General features: G+C 36.7%; 1 long non-coding RNA gene across 1 annotated transcript; it reads right to left on the bottom strand.

Moving 5' to 3' along the window:
- Window positions 1-13488: 13488 nt before the first annotated feature.
- On the bottom strand, window positions 13489-19321 carry LOC142177500 (uncharacterized). The gene is made up of 2 exons (XR_012705979.1): window positions 18243-19321; window positions 13489-14582 (listed from the first exon to the last, which is right to left on the bottom strand). It is a non-coding gene; the product is annotated as an uncharacterized LOC142177500 (long non-coding RNA).
- Between the last annotated feature and the right edge of the window lie 238 nt (window positions 19322-19559).

Genomic DNA, 19559 nt, shown 5'->3' with positions numbered 1-19559 from the left:
ATGAACCTTTTGGGACCTGAACTGGTCCAATTGGTACATTCTAAGTTGGAACCTCCTCCTGAAGATCCACCTAAGGTTCTACAACAGGTGCAGCTGCTCGAGCTTTGGACTGAGCTCTACCTCTGCTTCTACCTCGACCTCTGGCGCGACTTCGACCTTGGCCTTTGCCCCTAATCGTAGCTATCACTGGGGGCTCTAGCTCCTGTCCAGTTGTAGATGCAGTGCGTGTTCTTGCCATTTGCGAGAGGACAAGAATAGAAGAGTTCAATCGTCAATGATAGAATAAAATCGCACGACTGAGTAGAATAGAAGTGAAATTGTTCCTAAACTCCATAGCCTCTGAGAGATAAGTACAGATGTCTCCGTACCGATCCTTCAGACTCTATTAAGCTTGCTCGTGACTCGTGAGACCTATGTAACCTAGTGCTCTGATACCAACTGTCACGCCCCGAAATTCTCCCCTTCGGACCGTGATGGCGCCTAACATTCCACTTGTTAGGCAAGCCAACGTTAGAATAATATTATCTATTTTTATAACAACTTTTATATTATTAATAATCAAGAAAACAAAGGCGGAAGCAAAGTTTGAAATATAGTGAATAATTCATAAAAATAACGGTGTCTAAATACCATCCCAGAATTTATGTCACAAGTGCACGAGCTTCTAGAATAAATACAAATAAAGGTCTGAATAAAATAAAGTTGTCTGGAAACAAACATACCGGTAAAGTAAAGTAGACGGGGACTTCAGAACTGCGAACGCTGTGAAGTTATACCTCAAGTCTCCTCTGAGTAGCTGAAATCCGAGCAAGTCTACGGTACGCCGCTGGGACCAACTCCAAAATCTGCACAAGAAGTGCAGACTGTAGTATCAGTACAACCGACCATATGTACTGATAAGTGCTGAGCCTAACCTCGATGAAGTAGTGACGAGGCTAAGGCGGGTCACTTACATTACCTGTACGCAATATTAGAAATAACAACAATAATAGAAATAAATCAGGTAACTCATTTATAATAATTGAAGCCAACTCAGCAGTCATAACCAATTATCATTTCCATCAATTCAGTTGCAGCGTGCAACTCGCTCTCACAATATATTCACATTCAATTCTGTTGCAGCGTGCAACCCGCTCTCACAATATATTCATATTCAGTTCTATTGCAGCATGCAAACCCGCTCTCACAATATATTCACATTCAGTTCTGTTGCGGCGTGCAACCCGCTCTTCCAATATATTTATTTTAATCAAGTCCGTTACGGCGTGCAACCCGATCCCCCAATATTTATATATGTATGTCGACTTTTAAATAAGTCTGTTGCGGCGTGCAACCCGATCCTCCAATATGGACTTTTAATAAGTCTGTTACGGCATGCAACCCGATCCTCCAATATGGACTTTTTAATAAGTGTGTTGCGGCGTGCAACCCGATCCTCCAATATATTCATTTCAATCAATTCTGTTGCGGCGTGCAACCCGCTCCTCCAATATATTCATTTACCAATTCTTATAGAAGAAATTTTTCCAATAAATACAATAATTAATATGAAATTATAAGACAACAAGCATACAATAATTATGATTTAATCATGAAACAGACAATGTCAAATAGCAAATTATTATAGAAATCAGGGAGAAACTAGGCAGTTTAATATTTAATATGCTAAATGTCAAATAATAATTAAGACACATAATTCAAGTAGCATATAACAATTAATGCATGAATTCAAGAATTAATATTTGGCAAAGAATAGGAGAGAAACAATTATTATAATAATTAATTCATGATTTAAAATAATTTATGATTTTTCAAGTAATTATGCAAACAATTAGTTTGACGACGTATAGACACTCGTCACCTCGCCTATACGTCGTTCACATGCATTTCACATAACAAATAATTTAAGGGTTCTATTCCCTCAAGTCAAGGTTAACCACGACATTTACCTCGCTTTATAAATTCCAATCAATTATTCAACCACAACATTTCCTTTTAAATTTGTCTCCAAAAGCTTCAAATCTATTCACAAATAATTCGATATATTCTATACAAATAATAGGAATTAATTCCATATGAATTTACTAATTTTCCGAATAAAATCCGAAATTTATTAAAATATTCGGTAGTGGGACCCACGTCGCAAATCTCGAAAAAACTTACGAAATCCGAACACCCATTCCGAGACGAGTCCAACCATACAAAAATTATCCAATTCTGATGTCAAATGGACCTTCAAATCTTAAATTTTCGTTCTTGGAAGATTTTATAAAAATCTGATTTTTCTTCCATAAATTTACGGATTCATGATATAAATGAGTATGAAATCATGAAATATAATCAATATAGGATAAGAAACACTTACCCCAATGTTTTCCCGTGAAAATCGCCCAAAAGTCTTTTTGTTCAGCTGCAGGTGTCGCAATTGCGACTTGAGCTTCACAAATGTGAAGAAACACTCGGAATTGCGATATCCTTCACAATCCCGCTGCCTTCGCAAATGCGAAGATTATGTCGCATTTGTGACAATTGGCCCTTCGCAATTGCGAAGATAAACTCGCAATTGCGAGAACTGCTGGCCTAGGCTTTCTTCGCAATTGCGATAAAAATCTCACAATTACCATACCTGCTTGGTTCGCATTTGCGATGCCTGATCTCGAAATTGCGAGATCAGAGGCCTGCACCAAGTTCAGTTATTCCAGCAAAAGTTTCTAAGTTCAAAACATCCTGTGGCCTATCCGAAACTCATCCGAACCCCTCGGGACCTTATCCAAATATCTCAATATGTCCCGTAACATAATACGGACTTACGAGGGGTCTCAAATCAGATCATATAACATCAAAATTGCAATTCACACCTCGATCCGGACTTTGAGTTTTAAACTTTTTCATTTGCAAATCTCGTGCCAAAACATATTAAATGAATTCGGAATAACTTCAAATTTGGCACACAAGTCATAAATGACATAATGGAGTTGTTCAAATTTTCTAAATAGGATTTCGGCTCCGATATAAAGAAGTCAACCCCGTGGTCAAACTTGAAAATCTTTAGCCTTTAAATTACTAGTTTCCGTTAAATAGTCATAACTTGAGCTAGGGACCTCCAAATTAAATTCTGGGCATATGCCCAAGTCCCAAATTACGATACGAAGCTACCAGAACTGTCAAAATACTGATCCGGATCCGTTTACTCAAAATATTGACCAAAGTCAACTCAATTCAGTTTTAAGGCTCTATTTCACATTTTAATCCATTTTTCACATAAAAACTTTTCGAAAAATTATACGGACTGTGCACGCAAGTCGAGAAATAATAAATGGTACTTTTTGAGGTCTTAGAACATATAATTATTTATTAAATTTAAATATAATATTTTGGGTCATCACACTTTGCCTTTAGCTTCTCATATTTCCCTTTCCATTTTTAGTGATTATTTTTCTTTTGGGGATGGTTAACACCAGAAAAATTTCTTCCTTGTCTATGGCTATGACCACGACCACGAATAGAGCCACGGTATTTTCCATGCTTAGCATAATGGGAATACACCTTATCCACTCCAGGCAATGGTGTAGACCTGTGGGTCGATTTTCGTGATTTCTCATGAGCAAGTCGTTGTTTCGTTCAGCCACAAGGAGAAGAGAAATTAACTTAGATTACTTCTTGAAACCTTTCTCTTGGTACTACTGTTGCAAGACCATATTGGAGGCATGAAACGTTGTGAATATTTTTTCAAGCGTATCATAGTCAGTGATACTATCTCTACAGAGTTTCAATTTAGAAGTAATTCTGAATATAACAGAATTATATTCAGAAATAGACTTAAAGTCTTGGAGCCTCAGATGAGCCCAATCATATTGTGCTTGTGGAAGAGTGACAAACTTTAAGTTGTCATATCTTTCCGTTAAGTCATTCCACAAAATAAGTAGATCTTTAACTCTGAGATATTCTATTTTCAACCCTTCATAAGGTGATGGCGCAAGAAAATCAAGGTCTTAGCACAGTCTTGGGTAGATGCTTTATTTTTATCTTTAATGGCGTCTCCAAGACCCATTGCATCTAAATGGATTTCAGCATCCAACACCCATGTCATATGGTTCTTGCCCGAAATTTTAAGGGCAACAAACTTTCTTTTCATAATATCAGTCATAATTAAAAGAGAAGATAATTATACCTTAATCTTCTCAAAGAGCTTCTTGAGACGGTAGAGTCTCATGCTGATAACGTATAATGAAACAATAAAGAAGAATATTACAAAGAAAGAGAGAATTCTTATTGATTTTGGGATGAATTATAATAAAATAAGACCCCTCAATTTATAGGGAAAGAGTGACTTAGCCACCAAGTAAAATCCCTAAAATCTCTCTAAAATATAAACATTCACCTTAAATACAATGCTATTTATAACAACTACTACTATATTTTAAACTTTGTTTTTACTCCAATATTGTCATATAAAGAAGACGAATGGAGTAGTACGCTACACATGGTTCTAATGGGTTAAGAATTTTAAAAGTTTTGAAATTCATTTTCATGATTTTATATTTAAATATTGGTCCATATTATTCTTCTTTTACCCAAACAAAAGAAAAAAAATAAAAAAAAATGGTGGTTATGTTATTTCCTTGTGGAATGTGCGTATACAAGTTGGATTTGTTTTCGGCTTACTCATTTCATAAGTGTTCAAATCGAATTTCTTTTTCTTTTATTTAGTTTGATAAAATGTTCATGCAAAATAATTGATGATCGAGTTCTTTTACCCTATATGTTTCTCTTTTTGCTTTTATTTGAAGTTATTTTTTATGTTGAATACATCAACGTTTATATTTATAAGCCTTTTTGGTACCATTATATTTATAACCACCACAATAGAGATAAGGATTATAAAATCTGTATACTCTTTACAACAACATATCCAGTGTAGTCCCAAAGTGGGATTTGAGTAAAATCTGTATACTCTCTTAATTCTATAATTCGTGACACCGTTTAATCAAACATGAAGTTCCAGTTTACTTTATGACAAATAAGTAATAAGTAAACAATATTGAATAAATAATAAACAAAATAATTTTATCAGATCCAAACTTAAATATGATTGATGAAAAATCGACGTCAATTGACATAATAAGTAGGTTCATATTCAGTCTTTAAGAAGACGAAGAAAAGTATTTGTCGCTGCCTATATTCATTTACTTATAGATATCTTCAATTTTTTTCACTTAGAAAAAAATAATGTACCAGATCAATTTGAATCACTTGATCAAGAAAAAATTTAAATAACAAACTCTTTTGTACATCTAATATCCCGCTGCTTCAAAGGATTCTTTATATATGTGCAAATAATATTTTCTTAAAAAAGATTATTATGATATATACAATATAATAGACTGACTATACTATGAAAAATAATACAGTACTATAAAGTGAACATTAAAGTGAAGTCTCAAAATTAACGCAATCCTAGAACTACCTAATTAGAGACCAAATTGTGATAATAGTCCCGATATTAAATTAAAACCAAAAAAAGAAAGTAGTTTGGTGTACGAAGTATCCCGCATTTACGTAGAGTTCAGGAAAGAGTCGCACCTCCAACCCCAAGGGGTGTAATGTAGGCAGCAACCTATCCTAATGCAAACATAAGTGACCGGTATATTCTACGGCTCGAACTCGTGACGTATATGTCACACGACGACAACTTTAGTGTTGCTCCAAACATCAGTTCCAATATTATTTGCATAAAATCATGTGTACACCACTAATGACATGTGATGTAGACCAGAGAAATTTGCTGTAAAATTAACCTTTTCGACATAAATTCGTGTAGGTTATTGTTACATTAATTATTTGAACATGAGTCTACCGTTCAACAACGACTAATGCATGCAATTTCTAAATGAGAGCTAGCCCATTTCTATCACCTTTAAATGTTGGATCTATGGCAACAATAAATGAGATAAGGTTTCGTCTCTGTTCCCATGTGTTTGTGAAATGGAAAATTTTTGTATATCAATTTTGGTCAAGCTTTTACACGTTATATTGATATTAAATGATGTTCTCATAAAACCCTTTGGTCTACCTAAACTTTGTGTTTTTTATAGTACTTCGCATGCCCACTTTAGTTTAGTACAAGGAAAGGTCAAGATATTATATTATATATAGAACCATATATGTTTAGTGGTAGAAAATGCAATCATAATGAGGTATGAAATTTTAGGACTTCCATTGACTTGTTAAGTCCACAGTAGACAACTTGTTGATTTAGTCGATTATTTTATTTCTTTTTTTTTTTAAAAAAAAACAACCTTTTTCATAGTTTTATATGAAAAATAGGAAGGTTTAATTGAACAGCGATAATCAGAAAGTTACTGGAATTTGAACTTGTAACACTACCATGGAAAATACAACGTTTTAGCCAAAAAACTACTGCACTCACACTGGGACGGTTGATCATTTGTCCAAGTTATTGGTGATGTAAATTAAATGGATTAAGATTCTAGGTGAAAGTGCCCTAATATGATCATACTATAATTATATTTGAAGAAGTACCACTATGTCTTGGCTGTTTATTACTTTGCTTAATAAATAATAAATTGATCGCAAAAAATGGAGAGGTATACGCACAAAAAGGCCATGCTTTGCCTAACAAAGGTAGTCAAAATCTCTTCCTAGAATCTTGAAATTATTTTCTTTTTTTATTTGAGTGTCAAATTTGAATGAAATGAAACGAATGCATGAATATATATATATATATATATATATATATATATATATATATATATATATATATATAAACACACACACACACACACACACACCACATCATAGAAACTGCGACACCAATTACACCAACAATTACATGAATAGAAGGGAATTCAATACTAATTGCAGTTTTCTAAAATCATAACCCTCAACTAGCAGGCAATTCTATTGTTCCCTGTCTAGGGGTAATAAATTTGAAAGAAAAAAAAAAAAGAAAAAAAGTAAATGATAAAACTTGAAATATTTAGATTATAGATGACAAGTTACGAACAGACAAATAACATTGAGTCCTTGTCGAAGTATACGCTAAATCAAACAACAAGAAAGATTGGAAAGAGAATAAAGTAGATAGAATAGAAGGTTCCAAAAAGAAATGAAAACGAATGGAAGTGGAATAATTGAACAATAACTAATATAGGTTCCACAAATATAATAAAGATCAATAATGATATTATTCTATTCTCTCACCGATGGTGAGGACACGTGCTATCGGACAGGACAGACAACCACCAGTACCATCGGCTAGGGCCACGAGAGGTCGGGGTCGCGGTAGGGGCCGCAGTAGGGGCAGAGGTGCAGCTCGTACAACAGCTAGAGCAGCACCTGCAGATCTACCAGTTGCCCCATCTCAGGAGCAGGTTCCAGATGTGGTTAAGCCGGTAAGACCAGCTCAGGCAGCAGCTGTGCCTATTGTGATTCAAGGCCTTCAGGAGGCTCTGACCTAGATATTGACTGTTTGCATTGGCCTTGCTCAGGCGGTCTCAGTTTTGTCCGCAACAGCCACTTCTCAGGCCGGGAGAGGTACTCAGACTCCCGCCGCCCGTACTCCTAAGCAAGTGATGCTACGAGTGTGGGGAGCTTGGTCATATTAGGAGGCAGTGTCGCCTTGGGGTGCACTGGTTCTGTTTCTGAAGAAGAAGGACGATATTATGCGGATGTGCATCGACTATAGGCAGCTGGACAAAGTTACAATCAAGAACAAATATCCTTTACTGCTCATTGATGACCTATTTGACTAGCTTCAGGGAACGAGTGTGTTCTCTAAGATTGATTTGAGGTCTGGATATCACCAGTTGAAGATTCAGGACTCAGATATTCTAAAGGCAGCATTCAGGACCCGTTATGATCACTATGAGTTTCTTGTGATGTCTTTTGGGCTGACCAATGCCCCAACATCATTCATGCATCTGATGAACAGTGTATTTCAGCCTTATCTCGACTCGTTTGTCATAGTATTCATTGATAATATCTTGGTGTACTCTCTTAGCCAGGAGGAGAATGCCCAGCATTTGAGGATTGTACTACAACGGCTGAGGGAGGAGAAACTTTATGCCAAGTTCTCCAAGTGTGAGTTTTGGCTTAGTTCGGTGGCATTCTTGGGGCACGTTGTGTCCAGTGAAGGGATTAAAGTGGATCCGAAGAAGATAGAGGCAGTTCAGAGTTGGCCCAGGCCGTCCTCATCTACGGAGATTCGGAGCTTTCTCGGCTTGGCCGGTTATTATCGTCGCTTCGTGGAGGGTTTCTCGTCTATTGCATCGCCTTTGACCAAATTGACCCAGAAGGATGCCCCTTTTAGGTGATCGGATGAGTGTGAGTAGAGCTTTCAAAAGCTCAAGACTACCTTGACCACAACTTCAGTTCTAGTTGTGCCTTCAGCTTCAGGCTCTTATACAATGTATTGTGATGCTTCTCGGATTGGTATTGGGTGTGTCTTGATGCAGAGAGTAGAGTAATTGCTTATGCTTCGCGTTAGTTAAAGCCCCATGAGAAGAACTACCCTGTTCACGATTTGGAATTGGCTGCCATCGTTCATGCATTGAAAATTTGGAGGCACTATCTCTATGGTGTGTCTTGTAAGGTATTTACAGATCATCGGAGTCTCCAGCACTTGTTCAAACAAAATGATCTAAATTTGAGACAACAGAGATGGTTGGAGCTGCTAAAGGACTATGATATTATTATTTTGTATCATCTCGGGAAGGCCAATATGGTGGCCGATGCCTTGAGTAGAAAGGCGGTGAGTGTGGATAGGCTTGCGTTCATTCCTGTTGGTGAGAGACCGCTTGTAGTTGATGTTCAGGCCTTGGCTAACCAGTTCGTGAGGTTAGATGTTTCAGAGCCCAGTCGGGTTATAGCTTGTGTGGTTTCTCGGTCTTTCTTATTTGATTACATCAGAGAGCGCCAGTATGATGATCCCCATTTGCTTGTCCTTAAGGACACGGTTCAGCACGGTGATACCTAGGATGTTACTATTGGGGATGATGGGGTGTTGAGGATGCAAGGTCAGATTTGTAGGCCTAATGTAGATGGGCTACGTGAGTTTATTCTTGAGGAGGCTCACAGTTCGCGGTATTCCATTCATACGGGTGCCGCGAAGATGTACCAGGACTTGAGGCAATATTATTGGTAGAGGAGAATGAAGAAGGATATAGTGGGGTTTGTAGCTCGATGGCTAAACTGTCAGCAAGTGAAGTATGAGCATCAGAGGCCGAGCGGATTGCTTTAGAGGCTTGAGATTCCGGAGTGGAAATGGGAGCTTATCACCATGGATTTTGTAGTTGGGCTCCCACGGACTTCGAGGAAGTTTGATGCTATTTGGGTGATTGTGGATCGGCTGACCAAGTCCGTGCATTTCATTCCAATTGGGACTACCTATTTTTTGGAGCGATTGGCTGAGATTTACATCTGCGAGATTGTTCGCCTTCACGGTGTGCTAGTGTCCATCATTTCAGATCGGGGCACGCAGTTTACATCGCAGTTTTGGAGAGCAGTGCAGCGTGAGTTGGGCACCCAAGTTAAGTTGAGTACAACAATTCATCCTCAGATAGACGGTCAAACTGAGCGTACTATTCAGATGTTAGAGGATATGCCACGCGCTTGTGTCATAGATTTTGGGGGTTCTTAGGATCGGCTTCTACCGCTCACAGAGTTTTCCTACAATAACAGCTACCAATCGAGCATTCAGATGGCTCCGTATAAGGCTTTGTATGGGAGGCGGTGTCGATCTCCAGTGGGTTGGTTTGAGCCGGGTGAGGCTAGGCTATTGGAAACTTGGTTCAGGATGATTTGGACAAGGTTAAATTGATTCAAGATCAACTTCGCACGACGCAGTCTATGCAGAAGAGTTACGCCGATAGGAAGGTTCATGATATTGCTTACATGGTTGGGGAGAAGGTACTGCTCAAGGTTTTACCCATGAAGGGTGTTAAGAGGTTCGGGAAGAATGGTAAGTTAAGCCCTCGGTATATTGGCCCGTTTGAGTTGCTTCAGAGGTTTAGAGAGATGGCTTACAAGCTTGCCTTGCCGCCTAGTCTGTCGAGTGTGCATCGGGTGTTCCATGTTTCTATGCTCCGTAAGTATGTTGGTGATCCGTCATATGTTTTGGATTTCAGCACGGTTCAGTTGGATGGTGATTTGACTTATGATGTGGAAACGCTGACCATTTTGGGTTGGCGGGTTCCAAAGTTGAGGTCAAAGGACATAGCTTCAGTGAAGGTGCAATGGAGAGGTCAACCGGTTGAGGAGGCTACTTGGGAGACCGAGTGGGAGATGTAGAGCAAATATCCACGCCTATTTGAGACTCCAGGTACGTTTCTAGACCCGTTCGAAAATGAAGGTTTGTTTAAGATGGGGATGATGTAACGTTCCGGTCGGTCGTTTTGAGAGTTGTAGCTCTATTCTCTCATTTACTGCTCGTTTTATGCTTAATAGTTGCTATGTGACTTGCCAGGGTAGCTGGTTCGGCTCCGGAGAGGTTTCAGAATGAGTTGAGATACCTCTCCGGAGCCGAACCAGCTCATTCTGAAACCTCTCCGGAGACGAACCAGCTACCCTGGATTCCGAGATACGGTAACTTTTATTGGATTCCGAGATGTGTGCCCAGGGGCTGACTTTAGAGTTGACCTTTTGACTTTTAATTAAGAACTTAGTATTTTCTTATGGAATTGATTCTTTTAGCTCATGTTGATTGTATCAAACTGATTGTGTCTAGATTCGAGGCATTCAGAGGCCGTTTCGCGAGGCAAGGGCTTGTTGGAGTAAAGTTTTGTACAGTTTGAGGTAAGTAACACTTCTAAACTTGGTTCTGAGGGTATGAAATCCCGAATTACGTGCTATGTGATTGATGTTGAGGTGACGCGCATGCTAGGTGACAGGCGTGTGGGCGTGCACCGTAGAAATTATGATTTAGTCGATTCCCTGGAACTGCGTAGCTATTTTATCCGAACATTTTTGTTGTACTCTATGTGTTAGAGCACTTGAGTTGTGATTCATGCTAGAAATCATTTTTAGGCTATATGATGGTACTATTGAGACTCACAATGGTCGTTCTTTGCTGTTGAGTTATCTGTTAAACTGCAGTTGTGTACTTAGTCAGATTCATCATTACGTGTCATATCTCAGTCTCTGTTATCGTATATTGTCGCATCTCGTATCATTTATTAGGGCTGCTTAGCATGAGTGTTGTGAGCCCGAGAGACTGGAGAGATTGCTGACTGATTTGGGGCCCGAGTGTCGTGCGGTGAGTGATATCTATATATATGTGGATCGGGTTACACGATGCAACAATCCTTATGACTATATATATGTGGATCGGATTGCGCGCCGCAACAGGCCTTATGGCTATATGTGGATCGGGCTGCACGCCGCAACAAGTATCGTACAGTGTTGAGTGACTGAGCGTGACGAGCGAGAATTGAGACGGACAAATTGAGTGCTCTGAGAGTGTGAGTACTTGGGATTTCACTGTGTTGCATCACATACGGTATTCACATTGGCATGTAGCTATAGAGACGTCATACTCTTCTTATCAGTCACACTTGGCATATTTTATCTGTGCTAAACTTAACTGTTGAACCTAGAAGCATGCCTACTTTTCTGTATTGTTAAACTCTGTATCTTTACTATATTGTTGAGTTCGTCACTGCTTTCAGACCACATGTTAGACTTGTTACTTATTGAGTTGGTTGTACTCACGCTACACCCTACACTTCGTGTGCAGATCCAGGTGTTCCGGGCACGGCGGTTACTGATTCCTGGCGTTTCATCAGTTCAAAGATCATCGAGGTAGCTGCCTTGGCGTCCGCAGACCTTGACTCTCTTCCTTTATCTTTTAGTCTTGTTTATATTGTTTAACGTTCCTAGACAGTGGTCCATTGGTTAGACCGTATGGTTATGTAGATGTTCATTTATTCCGTGACACCCGGATCTTTTGGGAGACTTTTGTATTGAGTTACGATGTTTATATTCAGTTTTTTTTTTTTAAATTCCTACTTATTTAAACCTATTTCCGTATATTTGGGATTTTAAAATGTTGGTATGCATGAAACATCGTCTTGCCTAGTACCATGACATGTGCCATCACGACATGTCGGATTTTGGGTCGTGACAGCAGTGGGAGATACAGCAATCTTAAAAGGCTAAGTGCGTAAGAAGTGGATGTAAATAGGAAAATAGTTACTCAATTCAGGAATTCGATGTATCAATTAAAGAACCGTGGAGAAAGAAACAAGAAAGACAAACAATTTTTCTTGCTAATACTGGTTTATGAGTAATAGTGTAATACACATACGTAGGATACAAAACAGAACCGGTGGAGTTCAGATCTCATAGAAGAATGAGGTTCAGGAATTTAGTTCTCACCAGAGAAACGAAATAAGTAAAGCCTTATATATCACGAAGCAAAATTTACTATATACTATATTTGTTCCACAAATAAATCATATTGGAAAAATGCATATACTAAAGGCAGTAACGTAACAAGTTTGAATCTACCATTTGCCATTTTATATTTGTCAAGCATTTATCATTCAATAAAGTTAATTAACATAGAAATAACCAAAAAAATGCATCTGCATATAGTATCTCCAAGATTCGGGGCCAAATTAAGATATCATGCGCCACATCATTGTCACACCTCCTTTTTTCCGAGGGATAAGGAGAGTTTTTCCAATTAAAGTGACTTTATTCGAAATGAGATTATTTATTTAATCAGAGTCGTCACTTGAAATAATTATTATGGTGTCCCAAGTCACCGGTTTATTTTAAAATCCCAGATCGAGAAAATTAACTTTATTTTTACGGTCCGCGAACACAGAAGACCGGGTAAGAAATTTTGTTAACCTAAGAGAAGGTGTGAGGCACTCCCGAGTTCCGTGGTTTTACCACGATCGCTCAACTATTAATAATTGGCCTAATTATCTGATTTAATACATATTTTAAACATATTGTACATTTTTAACTTTCAAACCGCTTTTAATAGAGTGTTAATTGCTTTTACGATTTTTGAAATTTATTTGAACAAGTCGCGATGTCGCACACTCGTTTATTTTTGTACATATTGCGAATCGCGTCACTTGAAACGCACCCACGACTTACAACATGTTTATTTTTTATTATTTAAAGTTGGGGTCGAGTCACGCAAGCGTGCACTCAAATTTTGGGGTTACGTATCATGACTATGCCACGGGAACCGTACCCATAGTCACAATAATTTTATTAAGCGTGCCTAAAGCAAACTACGAATGTTCATAAGTTATTTTCCTAAAGCTAATTTGAGATCATTGTGATCGGTATCAGAATTATGAAAATTATTTGTGGATGAAATGGGGTCATCTTCAAATTTTATGTTCAACAGCCCAACGTTCTCGAAATGAAAATTATGTTCAACACTTCAACATAATAATAAAACTAATCAAATTTAATATAATGAATAATTTCCATCTCAATGAAGGATCAATAAAACATGATAAAGTGTACTGTAATTCACTAAACATGCTATAAGAACGTTAACATTTACTTACGTCATCAAAGCAAGACACAATGAATAGATACATCGACAATAATCATTAATTGGTGGCCAAGAAAAAAGAGTGTGTATGTACATGTGATTTTTGAGGGTGAGCATGTGATTTTGTTACAAAAAATAAGTAAGAATCTTGACACATGAAAATGATTCATTGGCTCTTGCTTTATTTAATATATTTTCTTTTCTTTTAAGAGTGTAAAATAAAAATACTAGCTAAATATTTTAAAAATCAAGAACATATAATTTTTTTTGTGATTTTTAATTTTCTTAAATAAAATCTATAAAGGTAAAACAAGAGCTAAAATACGTAGGTTAAACTTAAAAATATTTACATATTAAAAGATGATGAAATCTTCAAATTTGGTTAAAAATTATGTGCTCACAGCATGCCCCTCTTTGCTTGGAAACATGAAGAGTTTCAGGCAAAGGAAAGGTGAGCCATGTGATCAATTTTTTACCAAACCATTATTAAAAGGGGAAGAAATAAAAGAAGTAAAAAAAAAAAAGAGTGCAACCGAGTCCTGATTTTGGACCGCCTACATATCCCGGGTTATAAGGGAATCAGGTCGCGTGTAGTTCAAAGAGAATGATGGAATGATGAGTTGCAGAGTCGAGTGAGGTTCCGCCGAGGCTCCAGTCCATGATCCTGTTATTACATCAAAATCAAAAGAAACTAAACTAGCCTATCAGCTATGAGTTACAAGATTCCTATTTATAAATCTTCTAAAACTTGATCTTAAGTCTTGATTGGTTCTTCACGCAGACTCTGATCTGAACCTTGATGGTTGCTAGTTGTAGGTGTTAGTTCATTCTTCTAAGGCTTCTTCTGATCAAAACGGAAAATGCAATGCTCATGACTTCAGTCATGTCTTGAGTAGTCCACATCTTTTCATCAGCTTTTGCATTTTGGAATCACTTTTTTTTCTTTCTGGATTGAGACTTCTTCTTTGGTCTTCTCGAACCTTGTGCCTCGAGGTAAAACCTTCTTAGACACCAAAACAAACAAACGAGCGAAATATTTCTACCCCAATTTGCACCAGAAAAATTTCGTGAGTTATTGTAACAAAATTCTAAACTACTTCTTTATTGAAAGCAATAAAAGGTCGGGAATGGTGTACCCTGAAAAGATCATGATTGATTATTTATTTTTTTTATTTTTTTTATTTTTTTCTGATGGTGTTCCTTTATTGTCAAAAAGATGTCTCAACTAAGGATTTGTGTACCTTCTATTGGGAAAATGTGGCAAGGGAAAGGTATACCCTATATTGGCAAAGATATCGGGGAGTGGTGTACCCTGCATTTAAGATCAAATCAACTAGGGAATGGATACCCTATGTTGGAAAGTAAACTAGAGAGTGGAGACTCTATGTCTAAAATAAAATCAACTAGGGAGTGGAGACCCTATGTTGGAAAAGAAGACTAGGGAGTGGAGACCCTATGTCTAAAATAAAATCAACTAGGGAGTGAAGACCCTATGTTGGAAAATAAGACTAGGGAGTGGAGACCCTATGTCTAAAAATAAAAATCAACTAGGGAGTGGAGGTCCTATGTTGGAAATCGAGACTAGAAAATTGTGTACCCTATGCTAAAACGAACCAAGAAGGATTTTTTTTTAATTTTAGAAAATCATTCTTTTAAACAAATTGCCCCAACGCTTATTTTCTGAGGGCATGAACAAATGACCCTTTTAAAAAAAAAAAAAAAAAAAATCCAGACTTCATTTTTATTAATTATCCTAGGAGAAAATTTATCAAACTAGATTTTTTATCTTAGGAGAAAGATTCATCAGACTAAGACGTCTATCCTAGGAGAAAGTTCATCAGACTAGTTTTTTTTGTCTTTTGTTTTTTATATATATCTTAGGAGAACGATTCATCAAACTAAGACTTTTATCCTAGAAGAAAAATCATCAAATTAGGTTTTCTTATCTTAGGAGAAAAATTCATTAGACTAAGATGTTTATCCTAGGAGAAAAATTCATCAGACTAGGTTCTCTTATCTTAGGAGAAAAATTCATCAGACTAAGACTTCGATCCTAGGAGAAAGTTCATTAGACTAGTTTTTTTTTCTTTTTTTTTATTTATATCTTGGGAGAAAGATTCATCAGACTAAGACTTTTATCCTAGAAGAAAAATCATCAAATTAGGTTTTCTTATCTTAGGAGAAAAATTCATTAGACTAAGATGTTTATCCTAGGAGAAAAATTCATCAGACTAGGTTCTCTTATCTTAGGAGAAAAATTCATCAGACTAAGATTTCGATCCTAGGAGAAAGTTCATCAGACTAGGTCTTTTTTTTTGGTTATCTTAGGAGAAAGATTCATCAGACTAAGATTTCTATCCTAGGAGAAAATTCATCAGACTAGGTTTTCTTAGCTTAGGAGAAAATTCATCATACTAAGACGTCTATCCTAGGAGAAAGATTCATCAGACTATATATATATATATATATATATATATATATATATATATATATTTTAATCCTAGGAGAAAATTCATCAGACTAGGTTTTCTTATCTTAGGAGAAAAATTCATCAGACTAAGACGTCTATCCTAGGAGAAAGTTCATCAGACTAGTTTTTTTTTTTAATCTTAGGAGAAAGATTCATCAGACTAAGATTTTTATCCTAGGAGAAAATTCATTAGACTAGGTTTTCTTATCTTAGGAGAAAAATCCATCAGACTAAGACGTCTATCCTAGAAGAAAGTTCATCATACTAATTTTTATTTTTTTTTAATCTTAGGAGAAAGATTTACCAGACTAAGATTTCTATCCTCGGAGAAAATTCATCAGACTAGGTTTTCTTATCTTAAGAGAAAAATTCATTAGACTAAGACGTCTATTCTAGGAGAAAGTTCATCAGACTAATTTTTTTTTAATCTTAGGAGAAAGATTCATCAGACTAAGATTTATTATCCTAGGAGAAAGATTCATCAGCCTAGGACTTTTTGTCTTAGGAGAAAGATTCATCAAACTAGGACTTTTTGTCTTAGGAAAAAGATTCATCATACTAAAACTTCTATTGGGGGGAAAAATCCATCAGACTAGGATGTATTACCCTAGGAGGAAAATGCAAAGAGCAATGGCATGATTTTATGCATTCTAACAAGAAAAATAAAGGCAAAGATTTGAGAAACTTCCCTTTGGCGGCTCTTTTTTTTCTCTTTTCTTTTTTCATCTTTTTTTTTCTTTTTTTGGAAACACTTTCCCTGCACTGCTTTGGTCATGTTTCAAACAAAGAAAATTTATGAGTTTTAAAAGTGGTGGTCGGTTTGTGGCCTTGAATCTTGGACAACTTGGCTTTGTGATCATCCAACTTTTGGAAGACTGACTGCTTTGGTAGTTGGCTGCACTGCTGGGAGACTGTTGTTGCTTTCAAGGGACTTTTACATTTTGTATCAATCCTGACTGTTTTGCCTCCAGTGTCATTTGTGTTTGTGGCTCAATCAGCCTTATCTCAACTGGAGATCTTTGCTTAGGTGACCTTTTCTGATATCTTGAATGGCTTCTTGCTTTTTGAGCAATTTGTTTGTAAGAGAGAATCACAAGTTATCTTTACTTGCGCCAAGTGGGCTGACAAGAGTCTTTTTGGGGAGCCTTTGCATGAATCCTCAAGGCATGTTGACAGTAACAACTGAGTGTGGTGGCCAAATTTACTTTGTGCAACTGAAAAACTGGTAACAGATTTTAAAATCTTTTCTTGCTTGTTTTGACAAAGGCGGAGGACGCCAAGCTATTTACCCAAAAAACGGATAAAGTTGAATTTATACATAGTTCTAAGGATATGTGATATAGCTTAATACAAATCGTAAGGATAAATAGAAATATCAAATATGGATTGCAAAGAATGCAAAATAAACAGGGTTGGAAAGAAGATGATTTTCAGGACTAAGCAAGATGAATCAATTTATGAAGCTTAAAAGAATAACTCTTGAATATAGGAGAATATGGTGCTTGAATTACAATGTAAGCAAAGAACTGCTTGTACAGAAATGTAGTCATTATCTTTATGGTGGAGGATCCTACTTTTAGATATAATTAAAAATACATAGTGGGAGACCCATGATAAATCAGTTTTTCCATAATTCTTGCCAGTATTCTCTCCTCTAGTGGAATTGCAACGGCTCTTGTCTATGAGCTCGATATCGACTCAAGTTTTCGGTCTTGACTCGAGCTCTCGATCTTGACTCGAGCTCGATTCTGACTCGGATCCCTGTATTGATTCGGGGTCAGTGTTGGTCGGTCTCTGAATCATGAGCTCGATAACTTTACTTTGCATCATAGTTTGACTTAGATTCGAGTTTGATAATAACATCGAGTTTGATAATAACATCGAGCTCGACATTGATCGGTCATTCGGGCTCGAAACTTGGTGACCTGATTTCGGACCTCAACCTGATACTATGAAGACGCTTCTCCGATCCAATGTATTACCATTTAAACCAGTTTATACGAAGTACTAACCGATTTTTACCGTATATACTCTATCCAATTATGCTAAACTTAGTACAAGACTACATCCCTTTAGCATAAAATTCAAAGGGATATTTTACTACATCTGTCTCAATCAAAGATTCAAATCATGTACTCATTTACTACTCAGACATTTTATCAAAGGGAGATCTTTTACAAAAGGCAAGCAAATTATACATATTCTGCAGATCAAAAGCAAAGCTCATACCTGCAATCCAAGTGTGTTGAGCTTCTTAATAGCAACCACAATAGGATCACCTCTTCCATTAGGAGGCTGAATTGTATCTTTATATACACTCCCAAAACCACCTTCCCCAATCTTTAACATCCTATTGAAACTCCTTGTAGCTTCCTTAAGCTCTGAAAGTGAAAAACCCCTCAAATTTTGCTCTTTCTCTCTATACATTTGCGGTATACTTCTAGCAGATGAAACTGAACCTGTAGACTTAGCTACCTTTTTCCCTTCTGAATTACCATCTCTCCTACTTTCATTACTCAATTCTAGTGCTGATTCCCCTCTCCTTCTTGACCTTGACTTATCCTTGAATATATAAAAACACTTCAGCATTTTTTTCCCCTCAAAGCTAAAATCTTGAAACCTTCCCTTCTTGCCAAATTACACAGATTCTGTTTCTTTATCAAAAATCTTCCAAGATTGAATTTTTATTAAAATTAGGTGATTAATAGGGGGGAAATACCAACTTTCTGTAGCTAAAAGAGAAAATTTGATGATCACTAAGGGAAAAATATTAACCTTTTGTAGCTAAGAAAGGAACCAAATTTGGATAAGCATGAAAAAGTAAGAAAAATTGAAAATTGGAATGGCTATATGAGAAAAGAACTAACTTGGGAAAAAAGGAACAGAGAAAAGTCTATGAAAAAAGTGGGATTTACACCAAAAGGGAAAAAAATTCCATGTGTACTGAAACACAGTACAAAAACAAGAAAGCTCAAAAACAAGAGGAACCCATGTGAAAAGAGAAGACAAATAAGGAAAACTCAGAAACCCCGATTGAGAATTGAAGCTAAAAAAGTGAAAGATTGAACCTCTAAATTGATACAAAAACAATTTAAAGACAAGAATATTGAAGCTGTAAAAATAGTAAAATTTGGAGAAAATTATTTGAACAAACGTGTGACATAGGAATAGAGACAAAGAGAGAGAGAGGCAGCGTGTTAACGTGTATGAAAGGAAAAGGAGTATGCAAAGACAAAGCTTGAGAAGAAGGCTAAATACAAGTTGATCTCATCAATTTTGCCTTTTTCTGCTCCAATATACTTACTAACTCAGTCCGGAACTATGTGTTTAAAAAAAAGAGTGACATCTATATATATAACACTCTTTTAAAGAGCACTATACTTTAACAGAGTTTTGGCCGTTAAAATATAACGAGCTATATATATATATATATATATATAAGACAGCTATGCATAGCGTGGTATATAACCACGCTATATATGTATAGTGCAGTTATAACCACGCTATATATGCATAGTGCAGTTATATACCGCACTATACATAGAT

Source organism: Nicotiana tabacum, chromosome 23 (assembly GCF_000715075.1).
Source record: "Nicotiana tabacum cultivar K326 chromosome 23, ASM71507v2, whole genome shotgun sequence".
Classification (NCBI taxonomy): domain Eukaryota; kingdom Viridiplantae; phylum Streptophyta; class Magnoliopsida; order Solanales; family Solanaceae; genus Nicotiana; species Nicotiana tabacum.
This window is presented reverse-complemented; position numbering and strand designations above follow the sequence as displayed.